A 25535-nucleotide genomic window follows, 5' to 3' on the forward strand; every position below is an offset into this window, starting at 1 on the left:
ATTATCAATTTTCACTTATTATGTGTGCTTTATCTTTCAAATTGTTTGATAGTCGATTACACTGTATAGGTATAAAAGTTAAAAAGAAAGTATGGATCACGATATAATTTTTTCTTGAAAGTTATAACTTTTACATTTCATTCCAGCAAACTAGTCTAATAATGGGTACTCCGTCCGTCTCAAATTATTTATCATTTTTTTTGTCTTATACGCCTCTTAAGAAATATAAATTAGGAAGGATCTTTTAATAACTTCACACGTATTTATCTCTAAGTTATAATCATTAATCTCTCTCCATAAAATTTGATAATGTCCTATCTGTTATACCTTGAAACTATATATAGCAATTAGACTGAAATTTAATTTGAAAAAGATATATAAAGTTAAAATGCTAAATATATAACGACAAAGACAAAAAAAAATGAATCACGTTGATGTGATATTAAAATCATAGTATTTAACTAAATTTCTAGGATCACTGTAATTAGTCAGTTGCCTGCCTTGACTGCATACTAGCTAGGCAGCAACGCAACAACTAGCAGCCAGTTTTAATATATCTTTTCTTTGTTTTTCCCCTCAGTTCTAATATTTGTCTCAGCACACACAAATTTCAACTATTAATTAATGCAGAGTCTACTTTGATTGACAAGTAAGATTAAGTACATTTCTTAAGGTCAGGTTAGAGAGTTTTATTATACGTTAATGGAGATCAAAATTGTTGATTGGATTGAATCATCCTAAGAAATAAGAACGAATGTTTTGTCGAAATGTAAACTTCTGAAAATGCTACGAGGCTTCGCAATTTCTCAACATCGTAATAGTTTTAAATAAAAAGTTGTGCCTTGCTATAATATATACAAACTAATTGAAGTATAAAACCTTTTTATTCAGAGTGACGACTAAATGAGTCGTCACAAATAGTAAGGATTTTTGTTGCAACTTGAAAAGGTTGCCAGGAGTCGTCACAAAAAAAAAAAAAAAAAAAAAAAAAAAAAAAAAATACAATATCGCAATTACCTAGTAGGGATCTAGTAGCTTAGTTGGTTGACTACCTGAACTTTCACCTTGTTGGTGAGAACTCGAATCCCCACATTGTAATCCCCTTCCCCATTTCCCCTTCCCCTACCCCCTATGTAATAAAAATATTTTTTTTTAAAAAAAAAAGTTGCAGCAACACTAAGGTTGCTACTATGAGATTTCTTGTAAGTATTTTAATAACAATAAAAGATAAGATAATGCTTCAGATGAGAAAAAAGGGTTCATGAAACCCTATGAAACTTGGCCATCGATCTAAGTAGATTTCCACCATTACCTTGATGCAACATATAGCAAACTGGCGTCCTTATGATCCTAAGAGAAATATTGAGACCGAATGTGACCGGACCTGTTTGTCCGGTCACGTCGGTGTGTCGGTAAAAATCCTAAGTCGGTAGGAACTCTATTCTAATACAATTGTAATAGTTAATTATTTATGCTGAATTTGAAATTATGATAAAATAGAATTTTAGTTCTTTTATAATAGGGTTACCTTATTAGACGACTAAGGCAAGGAAGACCTTACTTGTATATAAGGAGGTATGAATGAAAGACATAAAGAATTCTACCATTATTCTTGTATTTCTAAATTCTCGTTCCTGATCGATATTAACAACACATCCAACCACACAAAAATATCTTTTAATGTGCAATCAAATAAAAATTCTGGAGAATTCTTAAATCCCTCCAATTATTTCACATAAATTAGAGTGAATGAAGACAATGGATTGTTGAAGAGAGTTAACCAGATGAAAATTTAAGTATAAAATTTCTACAATGGGATAAGTATCTATAGAGAGCGAAAAAATTTCTAACATACCTTTAATTTTCATCAATAGATTTATTTTTTAAAAACTGGATAACACCTTTCACAAAGTATTAATAAGAGGTAAATCTAAATTTTTAGTCACTCTAAATAAATATTAGTAATTGCTCCATATGAGTCAAGAATTTAAGGAATTCAAAAGCAAAACCTTTTATAGTAAAAAAGCCGGTGAAAGCACGTGTTGTGGACTTGAACTACACTTAGCATGAAGATTTTAGCATGAAGATTCAATCAGAAGGACTATAATAAACTTGTTCATTCTTGAATTAGGACCTTCTAGTCCGATCTTTATATATATATATATATATATATATATATATATATATATATATATATATATTTGTCGAGTTGATAAACGGGGCTGCACTAAAATGAGTGGCCAAATATTATCTGAAGAAAACTTGTGTTTTTGTTGGATCTACAGTAGCCTAAATCCATCGTGCCCGTGTTGTGATTGCCTTACGAGACGCCTCAACTACATTTAATGCACCATAGATATAGACATGGCTACCTTCTTGATAGTAACTCGTTCCTACAGCGTTACCGATGAATGTCATGTCTTAGTCATGGGCGGAGCTAGGGTATATTGTAAGGGTCCGAACACCCTTAGTCAAAAAATCATACTATATATACAAGTTTTTTTAAAAATATTATATATATATATAGTAGATGTTGAATCTCCTTAGCTTATTTGTATGTTTATTTCTTTGTATTTTGAATACTCTTAATGAAAATACTGGCTCCGCCTTAGCTTGTCGATTTGAACCTCACTAAGAATGAAGAAATCAAATCGGAAGGACCTTACTGAACTTGAGGACAGAACTCGGACCCTCTACTCCAATTTTCAAATTAACACACACATTTTAAGCTTCACCACTCTCCTTCGAGAAAATTTGGCTCTGTATGCATACATGCTCTTCCCTGTGCATCTATCTACCAACCATGGTACTTTTATCAATTCTGCTTTTTTGCAATGTTCTTGGAATTTCCTCAATTATGTCCATGTCGAACTCTTTGTTTTTTCTTTTTTTTTTTTTGGTCGGAGCAATTAGCAGATTCTTTTTAACAGTCAATTTAAGATGTGCAATAAAAAGTGAAATAATAAATTTCAAAAAGAAGTTGTACTATTATTTCATACATAGATTCTAAGGGGGTCCTACATATGAAGTGCACTGCACCATTACAAAAAGCGGCTCTTTAGAAACTTTAAACAACATGATTAAAATAATAAACAATTTTATTGTTTCAATTAAGGGGAATGAAGTCCACCGGCTCCATTTACACGACCAACAATTGTAGTTTAAATTTCAATGGACTCCACAAGCAGCGCAATAATGTGAGGTTTTAGGACTTTCTCAGGATGAGTGTATCGTCTTGATTGTTTTTATATGTAACGTCAATAATACGTGAAGATTCAAAATACGGGTTAAAATCTCCTTAGAGACAGGAGTTGGCCTCAGAATTCCTTCATTAACATCCTTCCATGCTGTCTCAGCCATTTCATGAAATTTAGCCATTGCCTCTTCCGTTGATACACCATAATCTCTCATGTAGCACTCAATTCCTGTTGCAATTTGTCCCCTACTTTTCTCAACCTGGAAATGCAGATAAATTATTAGCTTCTATATTGCTTCAGTTTTCATCGAAGCACTTTGTTTGTAATGATATAATTCTGTGAGATACAACGCATACCTCATATGTGGCTATGTCATCAATAACCCGGCATAATGTCACATTAGCTTCAAGAATTTGAGGATTCTTTGACAACCATTCGAAATCCTGCTCCGTGGCAAACTTCATGCCCAAATAAGATGTTGTAGTGAGCAAGTAGTAAGTGCTAGTTGCTAGAGCATTGCTCAGGTATTCAGAAACAGGTGGCATATATCCTTCAATAAACCATTTGGCTTCGACATTATAGTTCCTCACTATTTCTTTCATCTGAGAACACCAAAAAAGAAGAGTTAGAAAATAGTAATTTGATTGCTTCAAGTTTATGAGCAGTACAAAGACGCAAGGTAAAACAAAGTGAGAAAGGGATTAAGGAAAAAAAAAAGTAATTAGACAGTTAGATCGCTCAGACATACCCTTTCTTTTGCATGATAGACAACATGAGATCTTCCATCGCTAGACAATTCCTTTTCATAATCCTCGTACAGATCTAGAAGAGCTTTATAACTGATTTTCATGTAATCAGGAAGCCGATCAATTTCGTTGTTATCCCATCTGCAGGGTGAAAACGCTAAGGTAAATTTATGCATTTAAAAAGACAACATAAATAGCATGAGCAAAAGTTGGTTATAATTATTTCATGGCATTCACTTTCAAGCAATATGTAATTAGGTGAATTTATGAAGTTCAGACCTTTGTATGGCATCTGTGTATGTGTCAAGTTCTTTAACTACACCATAAGCATCAAAGGTGTCATCTACAATTTAAATCATTGCTATGGTCTTAGCGAGCATGGCGCGAGCTTGAGAATATTGAGGCTCAAAGTATACTCCTACTGTCCAAAAGTAGCATTCCACTGCTCTATCTCTAGCATATGGAAGTGTTGTCACGAAATCTAAATCTTTCCACCATCTGTAGCATGACAAATTAACATCAGTACTTGAGAAATGAACCAAAATGGTTTTATCATTTTCCTCTCAAAAGTATAACCACACCTTGATACTTCAGCAAGTTCTTGTTTGTGCAACATTTGGAGCAAGTTGAAATCCAATTTTGCAAATCGAAGTAACACATCGTTCCTTGATTCCTCCTTCTCGTAGATTGATGAGATGAAGAATCGGGTCTCAACTCGAGGAATGCCCTTGTGCAAAGATTGCTCAAGGGCGTGTGTCACTTGCTCCCTAAGTGGAGATTCCAAATGTGGAGTTGCAGACTCAAGATGAGTAGTGGAGAAAGCGAGTGCATCTTCTAAGATATCTTCACCATGAGTCCTTACATGTGAAGCTTCATACAAGCTAAATAATCCTAAGACATCACTGGCAAGCGACTCCTTGAATTTTCCATTAGCATCTTGAAATTTGCTGAAAATTTCTGTTTTTTCAAGGAAGAACATAATCAAGATTAGTTAGCCTAATTCTTGCAAATGGATCATAATTATAACAAGTATAGACTTGATTTTAACATGGACTTACTAGGAGAGATGTTGTAACCATGTTGCCTGAGCAATCGAAATTGAAGTGCAAAAATGCACAAATCATTATAGTCATCACCCTCAAAGTTACTATTTTTGTTGTAAATTTGTTCCAACATGTCATCAATTTGTTTCTCAAAGTGGTATGCTATGCCAAGGCGTTCAATAATGTCAATCAAATTCAATGTCTCGGCCAATTTCCGTCCAGTAGCTAACAACATACTCCCAGTTTCTTCCTTCAATGCTTCACTCTCTTGAGCATACTTTTGTGCAACCTATAAACGTGCCCAAAAAAAAATATATATATTACATTGTTCTGTATATAAACACAATGTAAACTTAAGTAATTATGTATGTAATAAGAAACTATATATAAAGAAGAAAAGAATGAAGAATAGGTATATTAATTACCTGATTGTCGATGGAGAAAGAATGGAAACGATCACCCCATAGACTAGGAGAGAAGTTGGCGACGGGGCGAACAACCTCTTCTTCTTGTTCATGCTTCACAATATGATTGACAACTTCTGAGGCCATTGCTAATTAAATTACTTTAGTATTTGTTGCCAAAAAATATAAGAGATTTCTTGTTCTTAATTCTCTAGGGAAGAAAGAAACTGAGAATTAAGTCTGATGACACAAATGGAAGAGAAACGATAAGTATTTATAATAGTAAGAGCTAGCTGAGCTTGTTGACTCTAAGCCAAGGGCAAAGCCATCTTTTTTGCCTTCTCTTTTGATGTCTCTTTCTTTTGTATATTAAATCACGTTTAATTAGCTGATCAAACATAATATATTTTAACTCAAATAATGTCTATATGTGGAGCCATAACATGAAGTAGTCACTCAGTTGCTATACTTGACTGCATACCCTACCTAATCAGCCAGCCAGTAGATTTTTTAATTCTTTTAAAGGCCAAAGGTGCAAATATACCCCTAAACTTTGCGAGCAGATTTATCTCCCGTTATAAAAGTATACCCCTATCGTTATGAAATGGTGCATATATACCCTTTTTCTAACTGATTTTATTTAGGGCAAAGGTGCAAATATACCTTTCAACTTTGTGATTTAGAGTAAATATACCCCCCGTTATAAAAGTGGTGGATATATACCCTTATCATTACAAAATTGTGCAAATATACCCCTACCGTTACAAAATAGTACAAATATACCCTTTTTTCTAACGGAATTTTTTTTAAAAATCATTTATTTTTATTATTGAATAAAAAAAAATACCACGGGGATTTAAACAAAAGTCTACCCATTTTTTAGTAGACATATTTCTCTAAGGCCGCACAGTAATTTTTTTTCGTGGTGGAGCGGATCTAATTTGTTTAAAAAAATATCTATGTGTCTTTAAAAAAGATAAGTCTACCTAATTTTTTAAACGAACCAGACCCGGCCCACCAGGAAAAAAAATTATCATGTGGCTCTAGAGAAATATATCTACTCAAAAAAAATGGGTAGACTTTTTTTAAAGCCCCGTGACATTTTTTTTTAATTCTAAAATAAGATAAATGATTTTAAAAAAAAAAAAACCAGAAAAAGGGTATATTTGCACCATTTTGTGACGGTAGGGGTATATATCCATCACTTTTATAACGGGGGGTAAATCTGCTCCAAATCGCAAAGTTCAGGAATATATTTGCACCTTTTCCCTTTTTTAAATGTTTATCCTTACTTCTCTATTGGCGTCTGTGGGTGGTGTATGTTGATCCAAGTTTCCACGCTGAGAAAAATGTTACTCCCTCTGTCCTTTGTCACCTTTCTATATTTAGAAGTAATTTAACTTTATGAGATGATTTACAGTCGCACATTTATATAAGACATATTTTGAACCACACATTTCAAAAGTCTTTCTTTTTTTCTTAAACTCCATGCAAAGTCAAATGGTTCCACATAAATTATAACGGAGGGGGCACTTACTTTCATTTTTTTAAGATAACTAGTTTCTCGACACGTGCGCTGCACCTGTATGTTAAATCATATAGAATATGATTTGGCAAAATAATATCAATATAAATTTATAATTAAATAATTAAATAGTACAATATGATTGACAACTTCTGAGGCCATTGCTAATTAAATTACTTTAGTATTTGTTGCCAAAAAATATAAGAGATTTCTTGTTCTTAATTCTCTAGGGAAGAAAGAAACTGAGAATTAAGTCTGATGACACAAATGGAAGAGAAACAATAAGTATTTATAATAGTAAGAGCTAGCTGAGCTTGTTGACTCTAAGCCAAGGGCAAAGCCATCTTTTTTGCCTTCTCTTTTGATGTCTCTTTCTTTTGTATATTAAATCACGTTTAATTAGCTGATCAAACATAATATATTTTAACTCAAATAATGTCTATATGAGGAGCCATAACATGAAGTAGTCACTCAGTTACCATACTTGACTGCATACCCTACCTAGTCAGCCAGCCAGTAGATTTTTTAATTTTTTAAAGGGCAAAGGTGTAAATATGCCCCTGAACTTTGCGATTTAGAGCAGATTTATCTCCCGTTATAAAAGTGGTGGATATATACCTCTACCGTTATGAAATGGTGCAAATATACCCTTTTTCTATCTGATTTTATTTAGGGCAAAGGTGCAAATATACCTCTCAACTTTGTGATTTAGAGAAAATATACCCCTACCGTTACAAAATAGTACAAATATACCCTTTTTTCTGACGGAATTTTTTTTTAAAATCATTTATTTTTATTATTGAATAAAAAAAAATACCACAGGGATTTAAACAAAATTCTACCCATTTTTTTAGTAGACATATTTCTCTAAAGCCGCACGGTAATTTTTTTTCATGGTGGAGCGGGTCTGATTTGTTTAAAAAAATATCTCCGTGTCTTTAAAATAGATAAGTCTACCCATTTTTTTAAGTGAACCAGACCCGGCCCACCAGGAAAAAAAATTACCATGTGGCTCTAGAGAAATATATCTAGTCAACAAAAAAAAGGGTAGACTTTTTTCAAAGCCCCGTAACATTTTTTTTAATTCTAAAATAAGATAAATGATTTAAAAAAATCCGTCAGGGTATATTTGCACCATTTTGTAACGGTAGGGGTATATATCCACCACTTTAATAACGGGGGTACATCTGCTCCAAATTGCAAAGTTCAGGGATATATTTGCACCTCTTCCCTTTTATTTAAAAACACCATTTATCTTATAAAAATTCTGGAGAATTCTTAGATCTATCCAATTATTTCACATAAATTAGAGTGAATGAAGACAATGGATTGGTTAAGAGAGTTAACCAGATCAAAATTTAAGTATAAAATTTCTACAATGGGATAAGTATCTATAGAGAGCGAAAAAATTTCTAATATACCTTTAATTTTCATCAATAGATTTATTTTTTAAAAACTGGATAACACCTTTCACAAAGTATTAATAAGAGGTAAATCTAAATTTTTAGTTACGCTAAATAAATATTAGTAATTCCTCCATATGAGTCAAGAATTTAAGGAATTCAAAAGCAAACCCTTTTATAGTACAACTGGTGAAAGCACGTGTTGTGGACTTGAACTACACTTAGCATGAAGATTCAATCAGGACTATAATAAACTTGTTCAGTCTTGAATTAGGACCTTCTACTCCGATCTTTATATATATATATATATATATTTGTCGAGTTGATAAACGGGGCTGCACTAAAATGAGTGACCAAATATTCTCTGAAGAAAACTTGTGTTTTTGTTGGATGTACAGTAGCCTAAATCCATCGTGCCCGTGTTGTGATTGTCTTACGAGACGCCTCAACTACATTTAATGCACCATAGACATGGCTACCTTCTTGATAGTAACTCGTTCCTACAGCGTTACCGATGAATGTCATGTCTTAGTCATGGGCGGAGCTAGGGTATATTGTAAGGATCCGAACACCCTTAGTCGAAAAATCATACTATATATACAAGTGTTTAAAAAAAAAAAAAAAAAAAAAAAAATATATATATATATATATATATATATATATATATATAGTAGATGTTGAATCTCCTTAGCTTATTTGTATGTTTACTTCTTTGTATCACTACAACACAGAGCACATATAGCTACGAAATATATTGTAGCTAAATATGAAAAATTTTGTGGCTAAACACGTTAGCTATAATTTTTATTCCCGTAGCATTCGTAGCTAGAAGTAACGTAGCTAAAAGTTAGCTACAAACTTTACATGGTCCGTAGCTTAGGGCTAATACTTATTGCTACGAATTTTTTTGTTGTTGTAGTTGTGATAGTAAAAAATTCTTGCCACGAAATACATACTTGTAGCAAATAGTTTTACTCTTTTGTCACGACATATAAAATCTATAGTAATCTTTATATTGTAGCCACATTATATCTTTTGTGGCGAAAGACTTAATTTGTTTGCTATGAAAATTCAAACTTTGTGGCTATTTTATATTTTAGCTACGAGTTCTAAATTCATAGCTATGAATTGAAGTATTTGCCACAAACTTTTTTGTGCATAGCTGAGAATCCATTCTTTTGCCACAAATAAATAAAATTATAGCTATTTTTTTATTTTTCTAAGAAAGGTGAAAATGTATAACCATATTTTTGACAATTATATATCGGTTTAGTCATGATTACAGAAACTCCATTGCTACAAATTGAAGTGTACGCCATAAACATCGTTAACTCAAGAATTTCTATAACGTAGTGAAAAATAAAATAAAAATTAGATTCCAAAATAGGCTTCAAGTTACACTAATTGCGTAGTTAAGTTTCAAAATATTCACAATACATATTTTTTATATGACAACAATTACAATAGTAGTATCTTGCTTGAGATACAAAGCCGCATAGTTTTTGCTTTATCTTCCGCCATTGTCTCCAATTGTGCCATAGTTTGATCAATATCGGTCACTTATCATTGTTGCTCTAATATTCAACAAATTTGCCTGTCAATTTCAACAAAGTAAATTAATACCAAAAAACAAAAATAATTTTAACATGTATATAACTTTAATAGGTGCATACGATCATATACTCCAAGCAATTCAATATTTTGCACAAAAAGCCTTTTTTAACAAAGTTTTAATCAAGGAACAAGATATGCAACACTATATTATCCTTCATGGAGGAATTATAGATCCATAACAAGAAAACCTACCAAACAAATATTAACATTTACAACACTAATAAGCATTTGATTTTAACTACACTATAAGTGTTGAATAATTTCTGAAACATAAATATTTATACGACACAATCATAGACTAACTTAGCTTCTGTTAGTGATATGTATAACAAAAAAAAAAAACAATTTTGTCCACAGCATCCAAAAAGCAAAATCCAAACTTACCTTGTTGTCGACTTCACAGAACTTCTGTAGAAACTATACAATCTTGACTTGTTCCATTCATTCACCAAGAGAGAATATATATAGGATACAATTTTGAACCCTAGTGAAACAAGGAAACTAAGATCCTAGTGAAACAAGGAAACTAACTAATATATGGTAATTAGTGAAACAAGGAAACTAACTAATATATGGTAATTAGTGAAACAAGGAAACTAACTAATATATAGTAATTATCTCCCTACAAATATGCTACCAAATAATATCAAATAATATAAAGATATTATACCGCAATCCCCCCCCCCCCCCCCCCAAGTTGGAGCATGGGAATAAAAAATGCCCAACTTGGAAAGCAAGAAGTCAAACTGAGTTTTGCCGAGAGCTTTGGTAAAAATGTCTGCCAATTGTGAAGATGTTGAAACGTGTGACGGAGAAATCAAACCTTCATTAATTGCATCACGAACAAAGTGACAATCTACCTCAATGTGCTTTGTTCGTTCATGGAAAACCGGATTTTTTGCGATGTGCAAAGCGGACTGACTATCACAAAACAATTTGATCGCCTTGGGATGTTGTATACCTAAACTCAACAACAGACCTCTCAGCCACTTCAACTCACAAGTGGCCGCAGCCATGGACCTATATTCAGCCTCTACAGAAGATCTAGAAACTGTGTGCTGCTTCTTTGTCTTCCAAGAGATGGGAGATTGACCTAGAATGTAACACCTCGTAGCTTCGGGCGAAAGTTTGACTCATAAGATGATAATACAATGGAACCAATATGAGGGTTATAGTAAGTGTTTTGAAAACCAATTAAGTCATAAGAAATGTCTTTGGGCAAAGAAAAGTTGGAAGTCACTCTACGGGGCATGTTTGCAAGTGAGTTTATAGAAGGACTTACTTCCAACGATCATAACCTCTTTATTAATTGAGAATTTGGGAAAACTTCCTTGATGAAAGTTGTAGACATTTGAAATATATTTCCAACGGTATATTATAGGGATCAAACGGACATCTGTGCAAAGCGTTATGCCCATTTTACTGAAGCCTGTTCGCTGGAAATTTCACCTGAGTTACGGTCACTGTTACAGGCCGTAACACACCAAAAAATTCCAGAACCTCACTGGAAATTTTCACCAAGTTACGGTCCGTCCTTCGTGTTACGGGACCGTAACATGGGGCGTATCTTAGTCCGTAAGTACGTTTCGGGTCACCTGACTTCGGGAGGCCATAACCCTATCATAAATTGGGAATTTGGGAAAACTCAAAGAACGAAAGTTGTATATAATTTAAATACCTTTCCAACCATAGGTCGTGGGCCCACAGGTGACATCGGGATATGGAGATATGGATGTTTTGAGACAGAAAGGTCCCAACCCGATTTCAAGTTGGGTCAAACCCATTTCCCCTTGGTATTTAAGGGAAATGTTAACCCTAGCAGCCCCATTTCCTCCATATTTTCAGATTTTAGAGAGGAGAATTAGAGAGAGAAAATAGAGAATCAACCAAGTTGAAGGCCCCGAATCCCGAGGCTCGTAAAGGATAAAGTGTAGTACAAGTTGTTGTCGTCATTCTAAGCTAAAACTCGAACTTGGGGATGTTGATTTAGTGGCGACTACTCATAAAAGGTAATGTTTCTACTCCCTAATCATTTATAGTTGTGAATTGATGAATGCTTGGGAGAATAATAATTGGGTTTGATGAAGAGAATTATATGAACTATGCTAGAGTTGTTGGATTGTTGACTTGGGATTGTTGTATTCATATGGGTGATGAAGAATGATGTTAATTACATCTAATTGAGATTGTAGAATTAGCTAGAAGTAATAGAATGGGGATTTGGTGAAGAAAACCCCATTAATGAGGGTTGTGGAGCTTCATGCCCACCAAGTGTTTGATAAAATGCTTAGATGACCAAAGCATGAATATTATTGTTAATATAGAATCCCTTTGAATTGTATTGATATAGATCAAAGTTGAAAGGGGTGACGAACATTGTATTACGCTCAACGGCTGGAATTAAGGTATGTGAGGCTAACTATCTACGTTAGGGAATGGTCATAATTCTCCCTACGCCTCATTCTTCATACTTGTCAGCAATTTGACTAAGAATATAGTTAGCTCTAGTTTCATGATATGATATAGAATTGTTATCTTCTAGGATTGCAGTTACAGAATTCGTTCATGGTTGTCACTTTGAACATCATGAACTCAGCACGTAATCCTTATAGACTTATGCATTATTATCACATGAGTCTCAGTCAGTGTATAACCAGTTATTTGCAAGAGACCTATAATCAGAAACAGTTATCATGCTATCAGCTATAGCCGGTCTCAGTTTTGTAAATTGTTAATGTTGAACACCTGTACCTGTATTTTTGGGCCCTAGGCCACAATTTATGCATACGTATTGCTTGGGCCAGAGGCCACAGTTTTTGTGCACATTATTTGGGCCCTAGCCCACAGTTACATTTACAGTTTTACAGGTGATTCTTCATCCAGAACAGGGAGTACTTCAGCTTCTTGCTTTCCTGTTTAGTTCAGTTTCAGTTTCAGTTTCAGTTACAGTATTTTATTGCTTCAGTTGCTTTACATACCAATACAATTCCAATGTACTGATGTCCCTTTCTATTGCTTGGGGGCCTGCATCTCGCGATGCAGGTAACGACGTATAGGTTGACGATCCAACTACTTAGGAGTGTTCGTATCAGCTACTGCGGTGAGCCCCAGTTTCCTTCGGGGCAATATCAGTCATGCAGTTCTCACAGCTTTCTAGACAATTACCTATTTGTATTCATTAAAGGCTTCATAGACACAGTTCAGACAGTCACATATTTATTGTGTTAGCCTTGTTGGTAGTTGTTCAGTTGTTTTGGTTTAAGCCATGTTGGCTAAGTTCAAATATTTCAGCTTGTCTAAGTATTTCCGCATTATGATTTCAGTCAGACCTTTAGTATATCAGCATGTGTTTAGTTATTTCCACATTCAGTTATGTTTTGATATCACATGTTGATTCAGCCAGCCAGTTGGTTCGCTCGGTCACATGCAGTCAGGCACCGGGTGTCGTGTTACGTCCAAGCCCAGGTTCGGGGCGTGACATAGAAATACTAGCCAACCTGTCAACGAACGATGAGTAAGCGGACAAGCCACCCAATCAGAATTACACCATCCCTGCAAAGTCAACTCATTGTCGGCATGTAACAAAATACCCTGTCCTGGTGTGCCTTTCAAATAACGGACTACTCGTAAGGCCGCTTCCCAATGTTCAATCCGGGGTTCTTGCATGAATTGAGACAATGTATGAACAGAATATGCCAAGTCCGGTCGAGTGACCCCCAAATAAATCAAACGCCCGACTAATCTACGGTAGACCTTCGGATCCGACAACAAATCTCCATTTGCAAGGCCAAGTTTATGATTTTGCTCAATAGGGAACCCACTTGGCTTTGCACCTAACAATCCTGCTTCAGAGATAATATCGAGAGTATACTTGCATTGACACAAAAACAACCCTGATGAACTACGAGCTACTTCAATACCCAAAAAATATTTGAGAGACCCAAGGTCTTTCATTTTGAAACAATCACTCAAATAGGCTTTGAAAGTTGCAAGTGCAGCGGAAGCATTCCCAGAAATAATAAGATCATCAACATAAACCAAGATATTAATCTGAATATTCCCTCTAGTAAATGTAAAAAGGGAATAATCAGAATAAGATTGAAGGAAACTGTACCCTTTCAAAGCAGTCACTAATTTTGCAAACCAACATCTAGGGGCCTGTTTCAACCCATACAGCGATTTGCGCAAACGACACACCAACGTAGGATCTGGACTTTCAAACCCGGGAGGGAGCTTCATATACACCTCCTCATCAAGGTCACCATGTAAAAAGGCATTATGAACATCCATTTGGTGAAGTTCCCAATTTTTGGATGCTGCAATGGCTAGAAAGGCTCGAACAGTAATCATCTTGGCGACCGGAGCAAAAGTTTCATTGTAATCAATCCCCGCTTGTTGATGATTTCCCAACACAACCAAGCGCGACTTGAGCCGTTCCACATCTCCATTTGACAAAAACTTGGTCTTGTACACCCACTGATTACCAAGTGCTTTCTTACCTGGAGGAAGATGTTCCAAAGTCCATGTACCATTGTCTTCCAATGCACGTATCTCTTCTTTCATTGAATGTCTCCAACCTTCGTGTTTCATGGCTTCTTTGAAGGTCTTAGGATCCTTACCCGAAATAATAGCTGCAAGAAACTTACGATAATTTACAGAAAAATTGTCACAATTAATATAGTGTGCCAAAGGATAGGGAGTACCTGAGGATTGATTGTTAACAGGAGTTGTAGGGGACGGACTATAGCAAAAACTGAGTGTGTCACATAATCACGAAGCACAACAGAGAGAAATTTCTCCCGAAAACCACGCCCCAAGCCACCTTCCACATTCGTGACTGGGGTATGGTGTTGCTGCCCCCCCCCCCCTCGCTGCCAACGGGCGCTGGGTTCCCAGCGGGCTGTGCAGTGGTTGTTGGCAGCCGCTCAGCCTCGCTGCCAGCTGGCGCTGGGTTCCCAGCGGGCTGGACAGTGGCCGCTGGCTGCAGCTCGGTCTGGCTGCCAGTAGGCGCTGGTTGGCCAGTGGTTTGCGGCTGCTGCTCGGCAGCCTCTGAACTATCAACTTCACCCCCTAATTCATCCCCGTACACTATAAAATCACGATCAATTTCAGCACCCTCATCAAAAAAACTAGACGAAATATTAACATCTTCCGGACAAGCAAAAGGAAACACATCCTCCACAAACTTTACATCACGAGAGACAAAAAATTCCTTCATATCAAGATCAAATAACCGCCACCCCTTCTTACCAAATGGATATCCCACAAACAAACACTTTCTGCTCTGACTAGCAAATTTGTCACCCTGAGTTTTTTTATTATGAGCAAAGCACAAACACCCAAAAGTACGAATAGCATCAAAAGAAGGAGGTTTATTGAATAAAATTTCAAAATGTGTTTTATTTTCCAATTTGGATGTGGGGGTACGATTTATGAGATGAGATGCAGCAAGAACACATTCACCCCAGAAAAAAATAGGCAAATTGGCCTGAAATCTGAGAGCCCTCGCAACATTCAACACATGTTTATGCTTCCTCTCTACCCTCCCATTCTGTTGCGGAGTACCCACACAAGAGGTTTGAAATAAAATACCAGTGGCGGAAAAATAATCGATCAAACAATTAAATTCTGTACCATTATCACTTTGTACAACTTTAATTGTTTGATTAAATTGTCGATCAACCATAGCAACAAAAGCCATAAACATCGGAAACACTTCTGTTTTGTCAACCAACAAGTAAATCCAAACAGCTCGGGAAAAATCATCAACAATTGTTAAAAAATAACGAGCTCCACACGACGAAACATGGCGATATGGGCCTCACAAATCACAATGTATTTTCTCAAATATTCTAGATGCATTATTATCACTTAAAGGAAATTTGTCTCTAGGATGCTTAGCACGTAAACACACTTCACAATCCTTTGCTAAACTACTCTTATCACTACTGACATGAGGAAGCAACTTAACTACTCTCTCGGAAGGATGCCCCAATCGTCGATGCCACAATTCCAATGTGGACGTTGCCACGACAGTAGACACATGTTGCACCACGTCCGGTTTGCTAAAATAGTATAGTCCGTCCCTCCTAACTCCCGTTCCAATCAGCTCCTTCAGTGGGTCATGAATAGCACACATATAAGAATTAAAAGAGACAATAGTATGTAAATTATCAGTAAGTTGGGGGACGGAGAGTAAGTTGCAACGTAAATAAGGCACATAAAGGACATGATGTAAGGTGATTTTATCTGACAGTCGAACAGAACCTTCCAAAGAAGCAAGCACCTTTTCACCATTAGGCAAACCAATAGGACAATCAACAGTATGGACATCAAACAATCAAGATTTCTCACCGATAACATGATGAGTAGTACCAGTGTCAATAATCCAAGAAAAAACATCAAACTTACCATTCAAGCGATTTTCGGGAATTGTAGCATTACCAAAAAATCCCGTAATAGCCTTCCATTGATCGGAAGTAAAGTGCTGACCGACGGCAGCGTTATCTGATGCGCCCTTGAAACGAGTAGGCGTGATATAGTCCCCGGGTCGGTCTTGAGGACCGAGAAAATAGGGAGAATTAGACTCAATTTTGGGTGGTGGTGGAGGAGGTACGGCGTCACCGGCCATGGAAATTTACGATGAAGAGAAGAAAAAAAACGTGTGGCCTGATACCATGTAGAAACTATACAATCTTGACTTGTTCCATTCATTCACCAAGAGAGAATATATATATGATACAATTTTGAACCCTAGTGAAACAAGGAAACTAAGATCCTAGTGAAACAAGGAAACTAACTAATATATGGTAATTATCTCCCTACAAATATGCTACCAAATAATATCAAATAATATAAAGATATTATACCGCAATAACTTCACTCTCGATATAAATGGAACAACCATTGCTCACCTTAAATCGATCAGAACCAATCTACATAAATATATATATATATATATATATATATATATATATATATATAGTTTCAATGTCTAGGTTATAGCAACTTAAAGAAAAAAGTAAAAATACTTGTGAATAACAAATGGAGAGGAAAGAAAATTAATGCTTGAACAACCGCAAATTTGATATTAATTAACGAAGCAAAGGGGATACGGGTGAGGGCCGAGGGGTGTGGCGGCTGGGAATGAAAATAGTCGTAAGGGCTTAAGGTTTTGGGGATATACCTGACCGCTTTGTCAATTTTCATCCTATTCTTGTTTTATATTTTCTTTTTAAGTTATTGTATACAAACACTATAAATGTAGTAATGATTATAGTTAAAAAAATTGTCTATAAAAAGGGCTAATTATACTAAACACTCCATGTAATATAATTTAGTTCAAATATAGCCCTTGTATTTTAAAATAAACTACTTTAGATGACTCCCTATATCACGGAAATTCTACACTTACACCCCTTATGAGATTTATCCAAAACTAAGTATAATAAATATAATTATTCAAAGACTAATAAGAATTATAAATAAAAAGTTTTTTATGTAATTTTGAGATATTTTGTAGTGGAAGAATTAAATAAATAAACTAAAATAAAGATGAGAAATTCCTATATAATAAATATTATAATTAAAATAAATGAAACTAAGCTACATGTTCAAAGTGTAGGAAAGTTATTACTATTAGTAGAATATCTTATTAAATAATCAGTGTTCTTTTCTTATTTATAAGTTTCGAAAGATACATGTTTCGGAATATATATGTGTATTATTTTAATCACATGCTAGAATAAAGATATTAAAAAGAAGCTATCTTCTCTATTAAATTCATGGAAAAAATACATAAATACTTCTTATTTGTAAATTTTAATTTAATTTTTAATAATTATATTCAAATATTTAGTTTAGGATATACCTCATGGGGAGTGTAAGTGTAGTATTTATATAATATAAGGGGTCAAAAAATGTTTGATTTAGAATAGAAGGAATGAATCCAAAATCGAATCATATTATAGGAGGGTTTAATGTAGTTAACCCAAAAAAGAATTGTAAAGATATAAGTTACAATAAATAGAATAGAACAAATTAACTCGTTTCATGAAAAGTGACATTCTAAAATATATCTTTCAAGTATTAGATAATCTAATATATAATAGAAAATAAAAAATAATTAAAATATCAACAAAGATTAAATTAGCTAATTTAGCGGTGATTATAATTACATAATTATTTAAACTAATTAATATTTAAATTGACATGTAATATTTTTTATATGGTATTGTTTGTTGGGTCATATGCTCCTATATTAATTATATTAAATTATTAATTTTAATATTTTATTAGATTTATCATAATGATCAAGTTATTGAAATTGATATGCTTTCTTTGAGCCGAGAGTCTATCGGAAACAGGCTCGGTATTTACCAAGGTAGAGGTAAGGTCTGCGTACACTCTATCATCCTCAAACCCCATATTTAGAACTACGATTGTAAGTTGTTGTTGTTGTATCAATTTATTAAAATTATAATAGACGATAATATCGATAACCTGTTTTGCATATTTAAATTGAATATAATTAGATACAAGCACATAATTGTGTAAATGTGATATAATAAGATATTAAAATTTAATTAAATAAATTTAAATGGTTACTTAAATTATGTTGAATCTTACGAGTAATACTCTATTTGAATACTCTTAACGAAAATACTGGCTCCGCCTTAGCTTGTCGATTTGAACCTCACTAAAAATGAAGAAATCAAATCGGAAGGACCTTACTGAACTTGAGGACAGAACTCGGACCTTCTACTCCAATTTTCAAATTAACACAAACATTTTAAGCTTCACCACTCTCCTTCGAGAAAATTTGGCTCTGTATGCATACATGCTCTTCCCTGTGCATCTATCTACCAACCATGGTACTTTTATCCATTCTGCTTTTTTGCAATGTTCTTGGAATTTCCTCAATTATATCCATGTCGAACTCTTTGGCTTTTTTTTGGGGGGGGGGGGGGGGGGGGGGGTCGGAGAAATTAGCAGATTCTTTTTAACAGTCAATTTAAGATGTGCAATAAAAAGTGAAATAATAAATTTCAAAAAGAAGTTGTACTATTATTTCATACATATATTCTAAGGGGGTCCTACATATGAAGTGCACTGCACCATTACAAAAGGCGGCTCTTTAGAAACTTTAAACAACATGATTAAAATAATAAACAATTTTATTGTTTCAGTTAAGGAGAATGAAGTCCACCGGCTCCATTTAAGCGACCAACAATTGTAGTTTAAATTTCAATGGAGTCCACAAGCAGCGCAATAATGTGAGGTTTTAGAACTTTCTCAGGATGAGTGTATCCGTCTTGATTGTTTTTATATGTAACGTCAATAATACGTGCAAGATTCAGAATACGGGTTAAAATCTCCGTACAGACAGGAGTTGGCCTCAGAATTCCTTCATTAACATCCTTCCATGCTGTCTCAGCCATTTCATGAAATTTAGCCATTGCCTCTTCCGTTGATACACCATAATCTCTCATGTAGCACTCAATTCCTGTTGCAATTTGTCCCCTACTTTTCTCAACCTAGAAATGCAGATAAATTATTAGCTTCTATATTGCTTCAGTTTTCATCGAAGCACTTTGTTTGTAATGATATAATTCTGTGAGATACAACGCATACCTCGTATGTGGCTATGTCATCAATAACTCGGCATAATGTCACATTAGCTTCAAGAATTTGAGGATTCTTTGACAACCATTTAAAATCCTGCTCCGTGGCAAACTTCATGCCCAAATAAGATGTTGTAGTGAGCAAGTAATAAGTGCTAGTTGCTAGAGCATTGCTCAAGTATTCAGAAACGGGTGGCATATATCCTTCAATAAATCATTTGGCTTCAACATTATAGTTCCTCACTATTTCTTTCATCTGAGAACACCAAAAAAGAAGAGTTAGAAAATAGTAATTTGATTGCTTCAAGTTTATGAGCAGTACAAAGACGCAAGGTAAAACAAAGTGAGAAATGGATTAAGGAAAAAAAAAAGTAATTAGACAGTTAGATCGCTCAGACATACCCTTTCTTTTGCATGATAGACAACATGAGATCTTCCATTGCTAGACAATTCCTTTTCATAATCCTCGTACAGATCTAGAAGAGCTTTATAACTTATTTTCATGTAATTAGGGAGCCGATCAATTTCGTTGATATCCCATCTGCAGGGTGAAAACGCTAGGGTAAATTTATGCATTTAAAAAGACAACATAAATAGCATGAGCAAAAGCTGGTTATAATTATTTCGTGGCATTCACTTTCAAGCAATATGTAATTAGGTGAATTTATGAAGTTCAGACCTTTGTATGGCATCTGTGTATGTGTCAAGTTCTTTAACTACACCATAAGCATCAAAGGTGTCATCTACAATTGAAATCATTGCTATGGTCTTAGCGAGCATGACGCGAGCTTGAGAATATTGAGGCTCAAAGTATACGCCTACTGTCCAAAAGTAGCATTCCACTGCTCTATCTCTAGCATATGGAAGTGTTGTCACGAAATCTAAATCTTCCACCACCTGCAGCATGACAAATTAACATCAGTACTTGAGAAATGAACCAAAATGGTTTTATCATTTTTCTCTCAAAAGTATAACCACATCTTGATACTTCAGCAAGTTCTTGTTTGTGCAACATTTGGAGCAAGTTGAAATCCAATTTTGCAAATCGAAGTAACACATCGTTCCTTGATTCCTCCTTCTCGTAGATTGATGAGATAAAGAATCGGGTCTCAACTCGAGGAATGCCCTTGTGCAAAGATTGCTCAAGGGCGTGTGTCACTTGCTCCCTAAGTGGAGATTCCAAATGTGGAGTTGCAGACTCAAGATGAGTAGTGGAGAAAGCGAGTGCATCTTCTAAGATATCTTCACCATGAGTCCTTACATGTGAAGCTTCATACAAGCTAAATAATCCTAAGACATCACTGGCAAGCGACTCCTTGAATTTTCCATTAGCATCTTGAAATTTGCTGAAAATTTCTGTTTTTTCAAGGAAGAACATAATCAAGATTAGTTAGCCTAATTCTTGCAAATGGATCATAATTATAACAAGTATAGACTTGATTTTAACATGGACTTACTAGGAGAGATGTTGTAACCATGTTGCCTGAGCAATTGAAATTGAAGTGCAAAAATGCACAAATCATTATAGTCATCACCCTCAAAGTTACTATTTTTGTTGTAAATTTGTTCCAACATGTCATCAATTTGTTTCTCAAAGTGGTATGCTATGCCAAGGCGTTCAATAATGTCAATCAAATTCAATGTCTCGGCCAATTTCCGTCCAGTAGCTAACAACATACTCCCAGTTTCTTCCTTCAATGCTTCACTCTCTTGAGCATACTTTTGTGCAACCTATAAACGTGCCCAAAAAAATATATATTTATTACATTGTTCTATATATAAACACAATGTAAACTTAAGTAATTATGTATGTAATAAGAAACTATATATAAAGAAGAAAAGAATGAAGAATAGGTATATTAATTACCTGATTGTCGATGGGGAAAGAATGGAAACGATCACCCCATAGACTAGGAGAGAAGTTGGCGACGGGGCGAACAACCTCTTCTTCTTGTTCATGCTTCACAATATGATTGACAACTTCTGAGGCCATTGCTAATTAAATTACTTTAGTATTTGTTGCCAAAAAATATAAGAGATTTCTTGTTCTTAATTCTCTAGGGAAGAAAGAAACTGAGAATTAAGTCTGATGACACAAATGGAAGAGAAACGATAAGTATTTATAATAGTAAGAGCTAGCTGAGCTTGTTGACTCTAAGCCAAGGGCAAAGCCATCTTTTTTGCCTTCTCTTTTGATGTCTCTTTCTTTTGTATATTAAATCACGTTTAATTAGCTGATCAAACATAATATATTCGGAAAAGGCTCAAATATGTCATCGAACTATCAGAAATGATTCATTTATGCCACTCGTTGAAAGTTTGGCTCAAATATGCCACTGACGTTACCTTTTTGGCTCATCCATGCCATTATTCACTAACGGTGGTTTTAAAATACCAGATATGCCACGTGGCAAAAATTTATTGGTCCACGTCACTTAAATGAAAACCAGCCAAAATAAATCCTAATTAAACCAACGGAAAAGGCTCAAATATGCCATCGAACTATCAGAAATGGCTCATTTATGTCACTCGTTGAAAGTTTGGCTCAAATATGCCACTGCCGTTACCTTTTTGGCTCATCCATGCCATTATTCACTAACGGTGGTTTTAAAATACCAGATATGCCACGTGACAAAAATTTATTGGTCCACGTCACTTAAATGAAAACCAGCCAAAATAAATCCTAATTAAACCAACCCGACCAGTTGACCCGACCCACCCATCTTATACCTATTTCTTTACCCCCTCTTTCATTATGTTATAACGATTAACCCTAATCAAACCCTAATCGTTATAACATAATGAAAGAGGGGCAAAGAAATAGGTATAAGATGGGTGGGTCGGGTCAACGGGTCGGGTTGGTTTAATAAGGATTTATTTTGGCTGGTTTTCATTTAAGTGACGTGGACCAATAAATTTTTGCCACGTGGCATATCTGGTATTTTAAAACCACCGTTAGTGAATAATGGCATGTATGAGCCAAAAAGGTAACGGCAGTGGCATATTTGAGCCAAACTTTCAACGAGTGGCATAAATGAGCCATTTCTGATAGTTCGATGGCATATTTGAGCCTTTTCCGTTGATTTAATTAGGATTTATTTTGGCTGGTTTTCATTTAAGTGACGTGGACCAATAAATTTTTGCCACGTGGCATATCTGGTATTTTAAAACCACCGTTAGTGAATAATGGCATGGATGAGCCAAAAAGGTAACGGCAGTGGCATATTTGAGCCAAACTTTCAACGACTGGCATAAATGATCCATTTCTGATAGTTCGATGGCATATTTGAGTCTTTTCCGTAATATATTTTAACTCAAATAATGTCTATATGTGGAGCCATAACATGAAGTAGTCACTCAGTTGCTATACTTGACTGCATACCCTACCTAATCAGCCAGCCAATAGATTTTTTAATTTTTTAAAGGGCAAAGGTGCAAATATGCCCCTAAACTTTGCGATTTGGAGCAGATTTATCTCCTGTTATAAAAGTATACCCCTACCGTTATGAAATGGTGCAAATATACCCTTTTTCTAACTGATTTTATTTAGGGAAAAGGTGCAAATATACCCCTCAACTTTGTGATTTAGAGCAAATATACCCCCGTTATAAAAGTGGTGGATATATACCCTTGTCGTTACAAAATTGTGCAAATATACCCCTACCGTTACAAAATAGTACAAATATACCCTTTTTTTTGGCGGAATTTTTTTAAAAAATCATTTATTTTTATTATTGAATAAAAAAAAAATACCACGGGGATTTAAACAAAAGTCTACCCATTTTTTTAGTAGACATATTTCTCTAAAGCCGCACGGTAATTTTTTTTCGTGGTGGAGCGGATCTAATTTGTTTAAAAAAATATCTCTGTGTCTTTAAAAAAGATAAGTCTACCTATTTTTTTAAACGAACCAGACCCGACCCACCAGGAAAAAAAATTACCATGTAGCTCTAGAGAAATATATCTACTCAAAAAAAATGGGTAGACTTTTTTTAAAGCCCCGTGACATTTTTTTTTAATTCTAAAATAAGATAAATGATTTTTAAAAAAAAAAGCCAGAAAAAGGGTATATTTGCACCATTTTGTGACGGTAGGGGTATATATCCACCACTTTTATAACGGGGGGTAAATCTGCTCTAAATCGCAAAGTTCAGGGATATATTTGCACATTTTCCCTTTTTTAAATGTTAATCCTTACTTCTCTATTGGCGTCTGTGGGTGGTGTATGTTGATCCAAGTTTCCACGCTGAGAAAAATGTTACTCCCTCTGTCCTTTGTCACCTTTCTATATTTAGAAGTAATTTAACTTTATGAGATGATTTACAGTCGCACATTTATATAAGACATATTTTGAACCACACATTTCAAAAGTCTTTCTTTTTTTCTTAAACCTCATGCAAAGTCAAATGGTGCCACAAAAATTATAACGGAGGGGGGTACTTACTTTCATTTTTTTAAGATAACTAGTTTTTCGACACGTGCGCTGCACGTGTATGTTAAATCATATAGAATATGATTTGGCAAAATAATATCAATATAAATTTATAATTAAATAATGTTTAGTTTCTTAAGCAAACAATAATGTCATTTCCTTCAAACAATTAAGCTACGAAGAAACACTAACTTTGATTTTGAAAGTAACAAATTTAAAAGCTACACAAGCTTTGTAGGTCATGTCTTGTAATGCAATTGTATTATCATAACTCATAAGTAAACTATTACTATGTGTGGGAAAAAATATACATTATCTATTTTGGAGATCTATTGTGTTTTGAATTATTGGACGGATTAGCACCTCGTTGATAGGAATAGTCGATATTCAAAAATTTCCTAATTAGAGAAGAGAAAGGATTTTCATTTAATTTCAGTTCATATGAGACTAACATCACAAAAAAAGCTAATGATTGGTTTACTATCTTTCATTTTTTCAAGAATATCACTGTCATTTGCAGAATCTCCCAATAAAGTAATAATTGAGTGACCAATCTACATTTTAAGATTACACTTGCATAAATTACATTAACTTATCTATATAGTAAATCAAATGAATATTTTAATGAAAATTTGTACGTACTATTAACTTGCGTTTCATTTGTAACTATTTTCTCTCTGTCCTTCTTCAACAAATGGATTCCTATTAAAAAATAATAAGTATCAAGTATTAAGTATGAAAATAATTTATGAATTCCTATTTAAAAAAATCCAAATATAGTATCGTCCTATTATTTTATGAATCTTCCAAAAATACAAAACAACTTATAAATCTTTGGGTGGGAATGTCATTAATGATTGATTTACAATGGTCAGTAAAATCCATTTCAACTTAATTTTGTGAACTTATAGCACGATCTAATCAACTATTAATATAATAGCTCTTATTTGGTTTAAAGAAGTCCGCTCACTTGCTTGAATAAATGTTAAAGATTTAACCATTAGGTGATGTCATTAACAAAAGCAATGGAATCCGAAAAACCAGAGTTGCAACATGTGTTACATATTTGAACAATGAAAATAATGAAGCAACTCTTCGGGAAACTTCGCAGCCTTTTAGATTTTGTTTTTCAAATTAATCATTACGACAATTCATTTAAGTAATAAAGCACCTCTTCAGAATCTTTGTGCCTATTAAATGTTTTTTTAAATAATTATTAATTAGGGGTATTTAAGTAATTTAACTTTCAAGTTAGGGAGTTCATGTTTTTAATATAATATAGATAGATTGGTGGACATTCCAAAAAGAATGTTAGGACCAAGGAAAATATTTATTCACTCATTGTTTGCACTAAATAAATTTATTTATATGTCTTGCATAAAATTGTTATGACATAACCATAGTGTTAGTATATATTTTTGCTTTGATTTGAAACTTTTAAGATTAAAGATTTAGTGTAACGACCAAGTACGAATAAGCAATTTATTCGTAATCTTCTGTTAGGCATTGTCATACTAGTCCGTCCAAGAACATGCATGCGTGCATGGA

General features: G+C 34.3%; 2 pseudogenes; both read right to left on the reverse strand.

Moving 5' to 3' along the window:
- Nucleotides 1–2742: 2742 nt before the first annotated feature.
- On the reverse strand, nucleotides 2743–5886 carry LOC132615956 (vetispiradiene synthase 3-like; annotated as a pseudogene).
- Nucleotides 5887–19006: 13120 nt separating this feature from the next.
- On the reverse strand, nucleotides 19007–21548 carry LOC132616061 (vetispiradiene synthase 3-like; annotated as a pseudogene).
- Nucleotides 21549–25535: the final 3987 nt, after the last annotated feature.

This window comes from Lycium barbarum, chromosome 10 (genome assembly GCF_019175385.1).
Source record: "Lycium barbarum isolate Lr01 chromosome 10, ASM1917538v2, whole genome shotgun sequence".
NCBI lineage: Eukaryota > Viridiplantae > Streptophyta > Magnoliopsida > Solanales > Solanaceae > Lycium > Lycium barbarum.